Source organism: Anabrus simplex, chromosome X (assembly GCF_040414725.1).
Source record: "Anabrus simplex isolate iqAnaSimp1 chromosome X, ASM4041472v1, whole genome shotgun sequence".
NCBI lineage: Eukaryota > Metazoa > Arthropoda > Insecta > Orthoptera > Tettigoniidae > Anabrus > Anabrus simplex.
The window spans coordinates 117,701,441-117,716,213 of NC_090279.1; the positions used below are offsets into that span (position 1 = coordinate 117,701,441).

The following is a 14,773-nucleotide window of genomic DNA, read 5'->3' on the forward strand; positions in this document are numbered from 1 at the left end:
TTAAAGAAGGCAGCATGATGCTGTGTTGATTAAAGATGGCCGCTGTCAAAGAGCACATGGAATTTTTCAAATTACCCGCTACCACGTACCTAAGTTAGCAGCTAAAGATGGCAGCACGGTGCTCTGTTAATTAAAAATGGCAGCTGTCAAAAAAAACATGTAGATATTGCCGCCACCACATTTCAAAGGTAGTAGCTAAAGATGGTAGCACGATTCTTTGTCAATTAAAGATGCCCTCTGTCAAAAAGAACGTAGATTTGTTTACAAACAAGAGCACGTGGAATTTCAAATTGTCCTCCACCACATGCATAACAGCAGCCGCCATCTTGCGCAGTAGCCTCTAAGCTAGCTTTCTTCATAAGAGCCTGTGTATAGCCACCATCTTGTGTAAGCACCCCTAGGCAGTCTCATAAGGAGCTGTGAATAGCCGCCATCTTGACGCTGCCATCTTGCGCAAGCATTCCTAGGGAGTCTCATAAGAGCAGCAGCCATCATGTGCAAGCACCCTTAAGCTGTCTCATAAGAAGCTATGTATAGCCGCCATCTTGTAGAATTAGATAGCCGCCAATGCCAAAGGGCCTAAGTAGGAACCGAACCGTTGATCTCATCATTAGACTACATTTTTCTTATGCTATCATTTTCCTGATACAGCGAACCTACGTATTAGGCAGAAAAGTTTTGTACGTTTTACTCTACGACGCAACGTTTTTGAGATTTTTAACATTTTGCATTTAAGCCCCATATTTAATTAATCGAACCGTTGTTTCTAGCACGGCAAGTTAGCTTCTAGACTAGCTTTCTTTATAAGAGCAGCAGCCATCTTGCGACCGCCATCTTGCGCAAGCACCCTTAAGGCGTCTCATAAGGAGCCATGTATAACCGCCATCTTGTGCAAGCATCGCTAGGGAGTCTCATAAGAGCCTATGTATAGCAGCCATCTTGCGACCACCATCTTGCGCAAAAACCTTAAGGCGTCTCATAAGGAGCCATGTATAGCAGCCATCTGGTGTAATTTGCGTCGGGGAGGGCATCCGGCCGTAAAACTGAGGTTAGCCCCATCCATGAGGTTAGGCTTGCTGTATTGCGCATTAAAGGTTAGGTTACCCCCTCGAAGATAGCGGATGTGAGGTTAGGCTTGCACCCTTCGGCGTCAGGCAGGGCATCCGGCCTTAAAACCGAGATTAGCCCCATCCATGACGTTATGCTAGCTCTCTTACACATAAAAAGTTAGGTTATGCCCCTCCAAGATGGCGGATGTAAGGTTAGGCTAGCGCTCTTAGCCAGCGAGGTTGGTCAGGAGGAGGACTCTCCCGAGAGCCTGTGGCGGAGGAGGAGTAGGAGGCCTCTGAGGAGGGCCCGGGGAGGAGGAGGTTGCAGAACCCGTAATTTATACTACTTATATCATTACATTATTATTTACCTACATTTGTTGTTGTTTGAGTCATCAGTCCATAGACTGGTTTGATGCAGCTCTCCATGCCACCCTATCCTGTGCTAACCTTTTCATTTCTACGTAACTATTGCATCCTACATCTGCTCTAATCTGCTTGTCATATTCATACCTTGGTCTACCCCTACCGTTCTTACCCCCTACACTTCCTTCAAAAACCAACTGAACAAGTCCTGGGTGTCTTAAGATGTGTCCTATCATTCTATCTCTTCTTCTCGTCAAATTTAGCCAAATTGATCTCCTCTCACCAATTCGATTCAGTATCTCTTCATTCGTGATTCGATCTATCCATCTCACCTTCAGCATTCTTCTGTAACACCACATTTCAAAAGCTTCTATTCTCTTTCTTTCTGAGCCAGTTATCATCCATGTTTCACTTCCATACAATGCCACGCTCCACACGAAAGTCTTCAAAAACATCTTTCTAATTCCGATATCAATGTTTGAAGTGAGCAAATTTCTTTTCTTAAGAAAGCTCTTCCTTGCTTGTGCTAGTCTGCATTTTATGCCCTCGTTACTTCTGCCATCGTTAGTTATTTTACTACCCAAGTAACAATATTCATCTACTTCCTTTAAGACTTCATTTCCTAATCTAATATTTCCTGCATCACCTGCCTTCGTTCGACTGCACTCCATTACTTTTGTTTTGGACTTATTTATTTTCATCTTGTACTCCTTACCCAAGACTTCATCCATACCATTCAGCAACTTCTCGAGATCTTCTGCAGTCTCAGATAAAATAACAATATCATCGGCAAATCTCAAGGTTTTGATTTCTTCTCCTTGGACTGTGATTCCCTTTCCAAATTTCTCTTTGATTTCCTTTACTGCCTGTTCTATGTAAACATTGAAAAGGAGAGGGGACAAACTGCAGCCTTGCCTCACTCCTTTCTGCATTGCTGCTTCTTTTTCAAAGCCCTCAATTCTTATCACTGCAGACTGATTTTTATACAGATTGTAGATAATTCTTCGTTCTCGGTATCTGATCCCTATCATCTTCAGAATCATAAATAGCTTGGTCCAATCAACATTATCGAATGCCTTTTCTAGATCTACGAATGCCATGTACGTGGTCTTGTCCTTCTTGATTCGATCCTCTAAGATCAGACGTAAAGTCAGGATAGCTTCATGTGTTCCTACATTTCTTCTGAAGCCAAATTGATCTTCTCCCAACTCAGCTTCAACTTGTTTTTCCATTCTTCTGTAAATAATACGTGTTAAAATTTTGCAGGCATGAGATACTAAACTAATGGTGCGGTAGTTTTCACACCTGTCAGCACCGGCTTTCTTGGGAATAGGTATAACAACATTCTTCCGAAAATCGGATGGGACTTCTCCTGTCTCATACATCTTGCACACTAAATGAAATAACCTTGCCATGCTGGTTTCTCCTAAGGCAGTCAGTAATTCAGAGGGAATGTCATCAATTCCAGGTGCCTTGTTCCTATTGAGGTCACTCACAGCTCTGTCAAACTCTGACCTCAAAATTGGGTCTCCCATTTCATCAGCATCAACAGCCTCTTCATGTTCCAGAACCAAATTATCTATATCTTTACCTTGATACAACTGTTGGATATGCTCCTGCCATCTTACTGCCTTGTCTTCTTTCCCTAGAAGTGGTTTTCCATCTGAGCTCTTAATATTCATACACCTAGATTTCCTTTCTCCAAAGGTTTCCTTGATTTTCCTGTATGCAGCATCTACCTTTCCCAGGACCATACAGCCTTCGACATCCTTGCATTTCTCCTTCAGCCATTCCTCCTTAGCTACCTTGCACTTTCTATCCACTTCATTCTTTAATCGCCTGCATTCTTTTCTGTCCTCTTCATTTCTAGCATTCTTGTGTTTTCGTCGTTCATCAATCAGGTCTAGTATCTCCTGAGTTATCCACTGATTCTTAGTTGATCTTTTCTTCCTTCCTAACATTTCTTCAGCAGCCCTACTGACTTCATTTTTCATGACTCTCCACTCTTCCTCTATAGTGTTTCCTTCAGCCTTTTCATTTAGTCCTTGTGCAACATGTTCCTTGAAACAATCCCTCACATTCTTTTCTTTCAACTTGTCTAGATCCCATCTTTTTGCATTCTTTCCTTTCTTCAATTTCTTCAACTTCAGATGGCATTTCATGACCAACAAGTTGTGGTCAGAGTCCACGTCTGCTCCTGGGAAAGTTTTGCAATCCAACACCTGGTTTCTGAATCTCTGCCTAATCATAATGAAGTCTATTTGATACCTTCCAGTGTCTCCAGGTCTCGTCCACGTATACAGCCGTCGTTTGTGGTGTTTGAACCAAGTATTGGCAAGGACTAAATTATGATCAGTGCAGAATTCAACCAGACGACTTCCTCTTTCGTTCCTTTGTCCCAATCCAAATTCTCCTACTGTACTACCTTCTCTTCCTTGGCCTACCACTGCGTTCCAGTCTCCCATCACAATTAGATTCTCGTCACCTTTTACATATTGTATTAAATCTTCTATCTCCTCATATATTCTTTCGATTTCTTCATCATCCGCTGAACTAGTAGGCATATAGACCTGCACTATTGTGGTGGGCATTGGTTTGGTGTCTATCTTGACGACAATAATTCTTTCACTATGCTGGTCGTAGTAGCTTACCCGCTGCCCTATTTTCTTATTCATTATTAAACCAACTCCTGCATTTCCTCTGTTTGATTTCGTGTTGATAATTCGGTAGTCGCCTGACCAAAAATCTTGTTCTTCCTGCCAACGTACTTCACTTATACCAACTACATCTAACTTTAGCCTATCCATCTCCCTTTTCAGATTCTCTAACCTACCACAACGATTCAAACTTCTAACATTCCACGCTCCGACTCGCAGAATGTCAGTATCCATCTTCCTGATGATCGCCCCCTCTCGTGTAGTCCCCACCCGGAGATCCGAATGGGGGACTAGTTTACCTCCGGAATATTTTACCCGGGAGGAAGCCATCATCAGTACATCATTCATACAGAGAGAGCTGCATGTCCTCGGGAGTTAGTTACGGCTGTAGTTTCCCGTTGCTTTCAGCCGTGTAGCAGTATCAACACAGCTAAGCCATGTTGAGTATTATTACAAGGCCGTATCAGTCAATCATCCAGACTGCCGCCCTTGCAACTACCGAAAGGCTGCTACCGCCCTTTCGATGAACCATTCGTTAGTCTGGTCTCTCAACAGATACCCATCCGATATGGTTGCACCTGCGGCTCGGCTATCTGCATCATTGGGACACGCAAGCCTCCCCACCGCGGCAAGGTCACATGGTTCGCAGAGGAGGTACCTACATTTATGAAATAATAAATTCAGTAACTTGAAGAATTCTGAAATTTTTAGGCAAGCTGCACAAATTTCAAATTTCACTTGTTTGCAATCAACACACTACAAGCACTTGACTGACAATGAGCACTAAAATGAAAACTGGGAATTCGCGACAATCATCAAGTGTGACTACAATTCTGGAACAAGCATAAATTTAATACCATGATATTTTTTTAAGCTCAGAACAATGTGGAAGTTTTATTTGAAAACTATGAATTTTAAGATGTAGCACTACTGATCTGAACATTTTGCTTCCACAACACATTCTCTGCGTTGGTGTCCACTAATGGAGGAATCTGACTTAACACACAAGAGAACAAAAAAGATCATAAAAAATAATCTAGCCAAATAAACAATTTAAAAATGACATTTTCTGAGTTATCACACTATTGAAGTCAGCCATCATTATAATGATTAATGAACCTAACTATGTTAGTTTGAAATTATTGTATTCTTTACAATGTACATAAAACTTAATTTTGAATTTGTAAATTTAGTTTATAATCTACAAACATGGCTATCTCTGTGTGTCACTGTTGATACGAAGGTATAAAATTATTGTGAATATCTGGAGGTAATAGCTGCAGATGGCATTTCATATGATGAGAATGTGATGAATAAACGATGCAGCGACAGTGAAAGAAAGAACACATTTTTCATGGTTGCTTAAAGGTATTGTAAACAAACACACTTCAAAAATATCTACCTTTAGCAGAGATTTTTTGTAGATATATATTCAATAAAAGTTCATGACGGAACATTATATATGATCTTATAGTTCCTTAATATTTTAGAAAATTTTAAAATATTAGTGCTTAAATGTAATCTTGCAAAGAAAGGATTAAACTGACGAAAGTGGCCAGTTTTGGAGATAAACAAACCACTACTGAACACAACTGTGAATAGGTACAACATATTCCATATTGTAGGGGATTTGTAGTTTACGTACTTTGTTTCTTCTTTGATGTATGGCAACAGCTGATCATCAGTTTGTTCCTCTATGAATATTTCCTCCTTAGTATCTTCAGAGGGCTATAAGTGAGAAATAAGAAAAGTAGAATAAGGAAGTAAGGGAATAAAATTATATAGGCCTAAACAAGAAGAAGCTGAGAAAATAAATGCCATAGTGACACAAGAAGAGTATAATAAATTTATCTCCTATTTTAAAAATATAAGAACTGGAAAAATACATTATTGTAAAGCACTAAATATTAAATGAACAGAGAAGAAGGCAATTTCCTAAAATTAAGTATTATACCATTTACATTAATTTTTTCGATTAAACACACAGCTCATCCTTAATAAAAAATTATTATTTACAAAATTCTACTCAAAATATCTACTGCATTTACAGAAATAGGTAACTCATATAAAACATGTGGAATTACTTCAAATAATACAACTGCTATTAGATTAAAATTTACATTGTATTTATTTATTTTTATTTTTTTACCCTTTTTGGAACCTAACTTGCATAATGACCTGCTGCGTCTTAACCCGAGTCCCTTTTTGCCACTGCTTTTTGGACAACTGATAAGAAAGATAAGAATATGAAAAGAAACACACTGTAGGATAGCAGTAGACAAGGTAGCAATAGAAAAGGAGGAACATTTGTAAATATGAAAATTTAAAATTGCCTATATATTTGTGAATATTCAGCAGAGTATATGTACACATACATGTGTGGACGGAGGCGCTTCCGTGTATGTGTACATGTACAAATTAAATAAAATTAATAATAATATTAAATACTATCTTCAAATCATTATCCAATACCATTCCTTGCTTCTCTTTCTGTTGAGCCTATTTCCACAATGACAACCTATTTTCTTTATCCTCTTATATTCACATTCCCCGGTTCCCATCTTTCTATGCATGACTTGACTTGTCACCTCGTTGTTCATTTCCATGTTGCTATATACTTTGATTCCCAAAACACTTCACACTTACCCAAGAAGTGGACAATGCTTAAATGATTACCACAGAAGCATCCATCATCCCGATATGTACATCACATTAAGGTCAAAAACATCAATCAATCAATCAATCAATCAATCAATCAATCAATCAATCAATCAATCAATCAATCAATCAATCAATCAATCAATCAATTTATCAAACAACAGCATTTTGTTGGTTGTTTATGAAGAAAAATATTGTGGAAATATATTAAATAATTCGCTTGGTAAATTATTTCAATCACTAAATCATCTTCGTGTAAGTGAATATTGCCAAAATTTATCCCCTTGAATTCCAACTGATCTTCAAGTTGTTACCTTTCCTATATTTAGAGAACATGACTTAAATTTATTCATCAACAAATGTCATTCCAAGCCATCTTTCCAATGACATCTCAGAATATACTGTTTATTCGAACAGCTTGTCACCTTTCCCCAAGTCTTCCCAGCCAAAATTTTGCAACATATGGCCGCTACCTGCTAGTTGCACGCAAATGTTATCTCGCAAAAATGGCAAATCGCAGGTGATATAGTGCTTGAAGTGAGAAATACGTTATCTGATTAATGCTGAAGTTAAACGTGCTTGAAGTGATAAGGACGTTATTAGATTCGTGCTGAAGTTAAGCGTGTGCAGTTAACTGAAGTAAACAATCAGTGTTCTACTAGTATGTTTCGATAATGGCTCCTAAGAAGCTTCCCCAAGAAAGCCCGGCGCATGGCGCCAGCACACAAGGACTCGTTAAGCAGACCGTAGCCGAACAGTTACAGCCCCTAATGTCGCAGCTCCAGGAACTAAGAGCGGAGTACAAGGAAATTGTTAAACTACTACAAGATCAGCTTCAGGCAAAGGACAAGGAACTTGTCAAAATCAAAAGTGACTTTAAAAACAAGCATGATGAACTGGAGCAATACCAGCGGCGGCAATGTATCCATATTTTCGGCATTCGGGAAAACAGAAGGGGAAGATTCTGATGTCATAGCAATTAGCATCACAAGAGATCTTGATGTCGACCTTGACCTTCGGGACATTGACAGGAGCCATCGCACTGGAAGACGACTGGTCGCGAAGCCACGACCTCTAATAGTGAAATTCGTTTCCTACCGGAATCGGGAGTGAAATCTTGCACAAAAAAGGAGGACTCAAGGGAACGGCGGTCACAATAAGAGAGGTTCTGACTGCAACAAGACTCGCAGTCCTTAAGGAGGCAATTTCGAGGTTTGGTGTATGCCAGGTATGGAGCACTGAGGGAGTAATTAACATAGAAATTGGATCAAATAAGTATAAGGTGTGCTCTATGGAACAGTTAAATGAACTAAAGTGATATGCATGAGAAAGGGTCACAACATCTTTGTAACTTTGTATTGTAGTTCAATTTTTGAGTTTTCCTTGTAGTATACTGTACCCCTGCGTAGTTTCACTAACATTGCCACAGGAGAAGGGAAGGGGAAAAGCTCACGGTCCCGGGCCTGGTTCAAGATAACATATCTTTCAGAAAATAAACACATTTATTTTAAATGCAATCACCTTTGTGGGTTTTCCCTTAGCGTGTTAACACGTACAATTAATATAGAAATATATTATTTAGAGCTCAAGACAGCCTCAGGCTGTGAAGCAAGTACATAAATACTGGGCCTTGAGATCCAAAAATTTAATATATAACCACAACAAAGACATTAAGGTAAGTTCAACTCTCCAAATCTGCCCTCAATTTTAAAAGTACCCCGTGCACTCAGTGGCAGAGAAAGAACAAGTTTCAACTAACCACGGAGGTGGCAGCAAATTTTCAAAGTGCCTGGACGTATACGATTAATTAAGGCACTGGATTACAATCGTCTTGTATAACTGTACATTTCACAAATCAAATAGCGACATCCTCCCTTCGTTCCACCCCGCGCTGATACTCCAATCTTTATTTAGTTAATGCTTACCTCCACACCGTGGACAGAGAAGGGTTCAAGACCCGAGCGGAACCAGATGCTGGCACCCAAGGCACAGAGAATATCCCAGACCGCTGGCTACAAGTCAAGTCCCTGACCCCCGTCCGTAGCTCGACACAGACGAGCGAGCGGCAGACGGGAGGGAGGGGAGGGAAGCCAGCCCCATTGGCTGGATAAGAGGGGAAGGCACGTTGCCATAGTAAGATGCGATAGCGCGGCGGAGGGGTGAAGGGAGAATACGTCCAAAGAAGGTTCTAATTAGACACACATATAAAAAGGCCGAACATAGCAAATAAGAAAAAACAAACGTCAATCTTAAGGGTGCTACCAAGTAGCCAAAACATAGGCCGAAGGGTGCGGGGGAATTGCCTAAAACATATAGCACATACACAATAATTTTTAACCTTAACTCTCTATCGGAACGTAATTAGTAATATAGTTTACTTCTGCTTGCCGTAGTGGTAGACTGGTGTTAGTAGCAGTAGACTGGGTCCAGTGTCTTATTTTTATCGTATTTATTTTCACATACATTACTGCTATAATGCCATTATCGTACTGATCGTTGTAAATTGTTAGTTACATTCCCATTATTGTCATAATCATCTATATATAAAAAATAAGAGTTTTGTCTGTACATTGCTCAGAATTTGAAAATAATGGTATTTCTGTATCGGTCATGTCCATAGTAGCAAGAAAATGCACTTTTTACTTTTCCGTAATTTCTGTCTGTCTGTATGTACACGCATCACGAGAAAACGGTTGAAGAGAATTTAATGAAAATCGGTATGTGAAGTCGGGGGATGAGCCTCTACAATCTAGGCTATAGATCATTTTACTCACGCTGAGTGAAATGGTAGTTTAAGGGTAGGCCTAAAATTGAATTCTCAACTATTTATGTTATTAGTGGTCTAATGAAAATCGGTATATGAAGTGAGCCTCTACAATCTAGGCTATAAATCATTTTACTCATGCTGAGTGAAATGGTAGTTTAGGGGAGGGCCTAAAATTGAATTCTCAACTATTTATGTTATTAGTGGTCGTATTTTAAAGAAAATGGGTATGCAAAGTTGGGGAATAATTTGCTACAATCTAGGCTATCAATAATTGTATTCGCGCTGAGAAAAATGGTAGTTTAGGGGAAGGCCTAAAATTTAATTCTCAAATATTGTTGTTATTAGTAGTCGTATCTTGATGAAAATCGGTATGCAAAGTCAGGAAATAAGTCGCTATAGTCTAGGGTGTAAATTATTTTATTCATGCTGAGTGAAATGGTAGTTTAGGGGAAGGCCTAAAATGTAATTCTCAAATATTTCTTATTAGAGGTGTAATCGTTGAATGCTACATAACTAAGGTTATATAGTATTAAATTTCCTATTATTCATGCCTTATACATTGTTACCGTACTGGCTTTGATCTCAAACATGTTCATGAATTTGGATTTTTGTTACTAAGTTCATATCAGCGCCGAGTAACGAGAAAATGGGTAAACAGTATTTAATGGAAATCGCTATGTAAGTCGGAGAATAAGAAACTACATTTTACGGTTTAAAATGTTTTACAAATCACAGAATCGAAAGAAAACTAAATGTGAAGGCCTACAATATAGAAAGCTCCTAACATTCATCAACAATAAAATTACATTGACCATTGTTTGTCGTGATGTGCTTTGTCTTCTGTTGCCCCTCATCTCCGCTAGATAGGACTACTGCTGCGTAAAGATTATTTTTTATTTGATTTACGTCGCACCGACATAGATAGCTTTTATGGCGACGATGGGATAGGAAAGGGCTAGGAGTGCCTTAGGCCTTAATTAAAGTACAGGCCCAGCATTTGATTGGTGTGAAAGTAGGAAACCACGGAATACCATCTTCAGCGCTGCCGACAATGGGGTTCAAATACACTATCTCTTGGATGCAAGCTCATAGCTGCGCACCGCTAACCACACGGTCAACTTGCCCAGTCGTACAGAGTGTAACAGCCTGCCTGAATATTGGTGGGAAGTAGCTGGGGAGTTAGATAACTTTCTTCTTTATCATGCCATTCCCCTGGTTAATAAATTTTCTGATACTACTGGTATGTAACACACTGGATCATCATAGCATTCGGGCTATTCAATCCCTACTCTGAGGCATGATTGGAATGAACAGTGTGCATATTTAGCGGAATAATGGCAGATGAGTGTTCATGGCAATCTGCGGCCTGGTCATACCAGCTCTGGAACTTTGGGCTATTAGATTGGCACAGCAATCTAACCGCAGCACTGCTCGTTAAAAGTGATAAAACGTACGGCTTTCCATTTGATCGAATATTTTATATGATAGCATTGCTTTTAATCGCTACATTGGTACTTACGTTATTTTAATGACCTATGTTGATTTCAGTTAAGAAAACCACAAAGTCAGTTTTTCTGAGAATCCCGTAGCGAAGCACGGGTACATCAACTAGTCTCCAATATAACTGAGAACATCGTAAGTTACTTAGAAAATATAAATTGAAAGTGGAGAAGCCGGAGTCAATTGCACTTAGCCCCTCTGATAACGACCTTGAGACAAACGAACAGGCTCCCCTCTTTCTTCCAAACATTCCTTACAAACTTTCGCTTACTCCACCCTCCCTCAATGTCCCGGGAACCAGCTGTGCAGGCAACACCGGCCTATTGTCATCTGAGCTCTCTTGCTATTCCCAGTCGACAAGGGACATCATTAACCAGAAGCTTTCTCCGTACAGAAATGCTTTAAAGTTTTGCTATATAAACGCTCAAAGCCTACTTGTGGAGGCGCGAATGGACGAAATTAAAGCTCTATTTATGCCTCCCAGTTTCCACGCAATATTAATTTCCGAATCTTGGTTTAAACCATACCGCGCAATAAAGAGACTGCAACTGGCGGGTTATACATTGCTTAGATTCGACAGGGGTACCGCCGCATATGTTATGACCAGTCTACGCCCTAAAATAATATGCAGGTCTCCAGGTCCGTACGAGAGAAAACCTGAGTTCATGTTCCAGGAAACAACTGTGAGTGAAGTAAAATGTCTTCTGGGTGCAGTATACAAGCCAGCGAATGCGGGTTTTTTACGCGATCTAGAGACTCAGATACAAGATTTAGTCACTGATTACTCAAATATAATTATTATGGGCGATGTCAACATAAACCTTCTTGAAACTAACTCTCCTCAGACAACCCAACTTTTAACTTCTTCTAAAGCTTGCAACTTAACGTTTCTCCCTCTCAATGCCACACACCACACCGACACATCGCATACCTTAATTGATTTCATTGCCACAAACCAACCTGAATTAGTTCTTTACTACGGTCAAATTAGTGTCCCAGGTTTATCGCGGCATCATGCTCTATTCATGGCCTATTCTATTAAAATTTCCAAGTTCAAACCTAAAATAATTTCATATCGAGATCTACGAAGAATTGATAAGAATGAACGTTTACAAGATGCAGTTGCAGTGCCATGGCATGACACATTTAGTCTTAAAGACATAAATGACAAAGTGGCATGTTTCAATCAACATATGACTGAGCTGTACAATAGACATGCCCTGAAAGGACGGCTCGAGTTTCGCGGAAGCCAGCTCCCTGGCTCTCAGATGAGATTAGAGCACTAATGGTTGAACACGATGATGCTTATAGACGAGTTAGAAAACATTGCACTCCTGACAATCTACTTAACTACAAGAGACTGAGAAACGCTACTACCCAACAGATTAGGAACGCAAAATTACGATACGCTCACAGTTTAATTCAACCCAATGTTTCAACAGCTGTGTTGTGGAAATCCTTAAAGAGCTTTGGCATTACCAAAGGACGAGACGACGCCGAAATAAATATACCGTTGGAAAAACTGAACGATTGTTTTTCATCTAACTGCACATTAAATGTAGCCCTGAAACAGGAAGTTCTTGACAACAATTATGCAAAGATGCGAACAGATAGAGAAAACTTATACTTCCGTCTAGCAACCCACTCACAAGTCACGTTGGCTATAAATCAGATAACATCAACGGTGAAAGGAAATGACAGTATAGGAATAGAGATGATAAAAATTATTCTGGATGTGATATTACCTGCACTAATTAACATATTTAACTCTTCCCTAGTAGAAAGCATATTTCCCGAAGCATCCTCTGAAAGAAGTAGCTTCTCCTTCTGAACAATCTGACTACAGAGCCATCTGCACACTTTCTGCTTTATCCAAAGCGCTAGAGTTCATCTCTCATAGAAAAATAATAGACTACATGACGACTTAGAACTACTTGACCCACTACAATCTGGTTTTCGTCAAGCACACAGTACTACAACGGCACTACTGAAGATCACAGAAGACATTCGAAAATCAATGGACAACAAGGAAGTGACAGTTTTAATACTCCTAGACTTGAGCAAAGCTTTTGAATGTGTTGACATTGACATTTTGCTCTCGAAATTGTATTCCCTCCATTTCTCGGACAGTGCCCTTCTTTGGTTGCATTCCTACCTGCATGGCCGTCGGCAGTGTGTTACAGATAGGATAAACAAATCAACTTGGCGGTCCGTGTAGTGTGGTGTGCCCGAAGGGTCGGTGTTAGGACCCCTTCTTTTTCTATTTACATTAATGATGTCTCCCAAAAAGTAACTCACTGCAAATACCATATCTATGCTGATGGCTTACAAATGTACCTCCATACATATCCAGATCGAATAATTACGGCCATAGACAAAACCCATCAGGATCTAACATCGTTTCCTTTTTGGTCTTTGAGGAATGGTCTTATCTTAAACCCAGCAAAAACGCAAGCCATCATCCTTGGATACCCAAAACTACTCCCGAAGGTCAATCGACCAGAGATTCCATCTATGAGGTTATGTAATACTAACATATCATTTACATCATCAGTAAATGTCCTAGGCGTTACTTTCGATGATAAAATGTCATGGAAAACGCAAATTACGAACATCACTCAGAAAACATTCTCTGCATTCAACATGCTGCGCGTATATAAATACTTGTTTGCTGGAAAACAAAAAATGCTGGTAGAAGCTCTGGTTTTCCCTCATTTTGACTATTGTGGCGTGATTTATAGACACACTGGGTGCAAGTTATTGAGCAGATTACAACGTGGTCAAAATGCATGTGTGAGGTACGTCTGTAACCTACGGCACTACGACCATATAACTCCTTCATATAACCACCTATCTTGGCCCCGACTAGAAATCCGTAGCACTGCTCATACCCTATGCCATCACCATAAAATCCATCATTCTTCACAGCCATTACACCTTACTTCATGTTTCAAATAACTATCTACTTTTCAAAGTCTTAACACCAGATCTACTAATAATTCCATCCTCGCTTTACCTACCCATAAATCTGCCATATACGATAAATCATTCACGATAACTGCCGAGTGGAACATCCTTACCGAAAGTATTGCACTTTCAAGGAAACACTGTGGAAACATTGTATGCACCAGTAAGGATCATCTCTTGATGCTGCTACTCACAACCATTCTATTGTCATGGATGTTCTGGCAGAAGATTAATCTAAAATTCTTACCCGATCTGTCTTCCAAATGTTATTAAATTTTACATACTACCTATTTTTACATGTAGGATATTAGTTTTAAGAATGTATCCTTTTATTATATCTAATTTATTTCATCTTAATTTAATCTTATCACTCACCATTCTTGTATTACTATTAATTTAATTAGTATTAAAACTATTATTATAAAGTGATACGATGTAATATATGTATATTTCAGTGCCTGGTTAGATGGAAGAGAAGGCCTGAAGAACTTAATCTTGCAAGGTAAAATAAAATATTACTAACTAACTTAAATCTCTGTAATACAATTTTTTTTGTCAGAAATAAGCCACAAGAAATGGAGCTGTTTCTGTGGATTATTTTCTGTTTTCTAATCAAGTACTACTGGTGATGGTCAAATTCTCTCATTGTTGCCTTGCTGGAAGTTTACATGCCCTCTCCTTTACAACCCCCAAATAACCTCATAATCATATTAAGAGATCTGTAATTTTTTTTTGATCCTGTTTATGTGATTACCACAATGAAGATATATCCTTATTATGAATATCTAGGTACTTACAGAGATCCATGA

General features: G+C 39.3%; 1 protein-coding gene across 1 annotated transcript in view; it reads right to left on the reverse strand.

Annotated features, from left to right (window-relative positions):
* LOC137503076 (uncharacterized) overlaps nt 1-14,773 on the reverse strand; it is a 238,538-nt gene that overhangs the window by 131,617 nt on the left and 92,148 nt on the right. Inside the window, exon 4 of the mRNA XM_068230516.1 lies at nt 5,718-5,800. The gene's annotated coding sequence lies outside the window, so the exon portion shown is untranslated. The remainder of the gene's footprint in view (nt 1-5,717; nt 5,801-14,773) is intronic.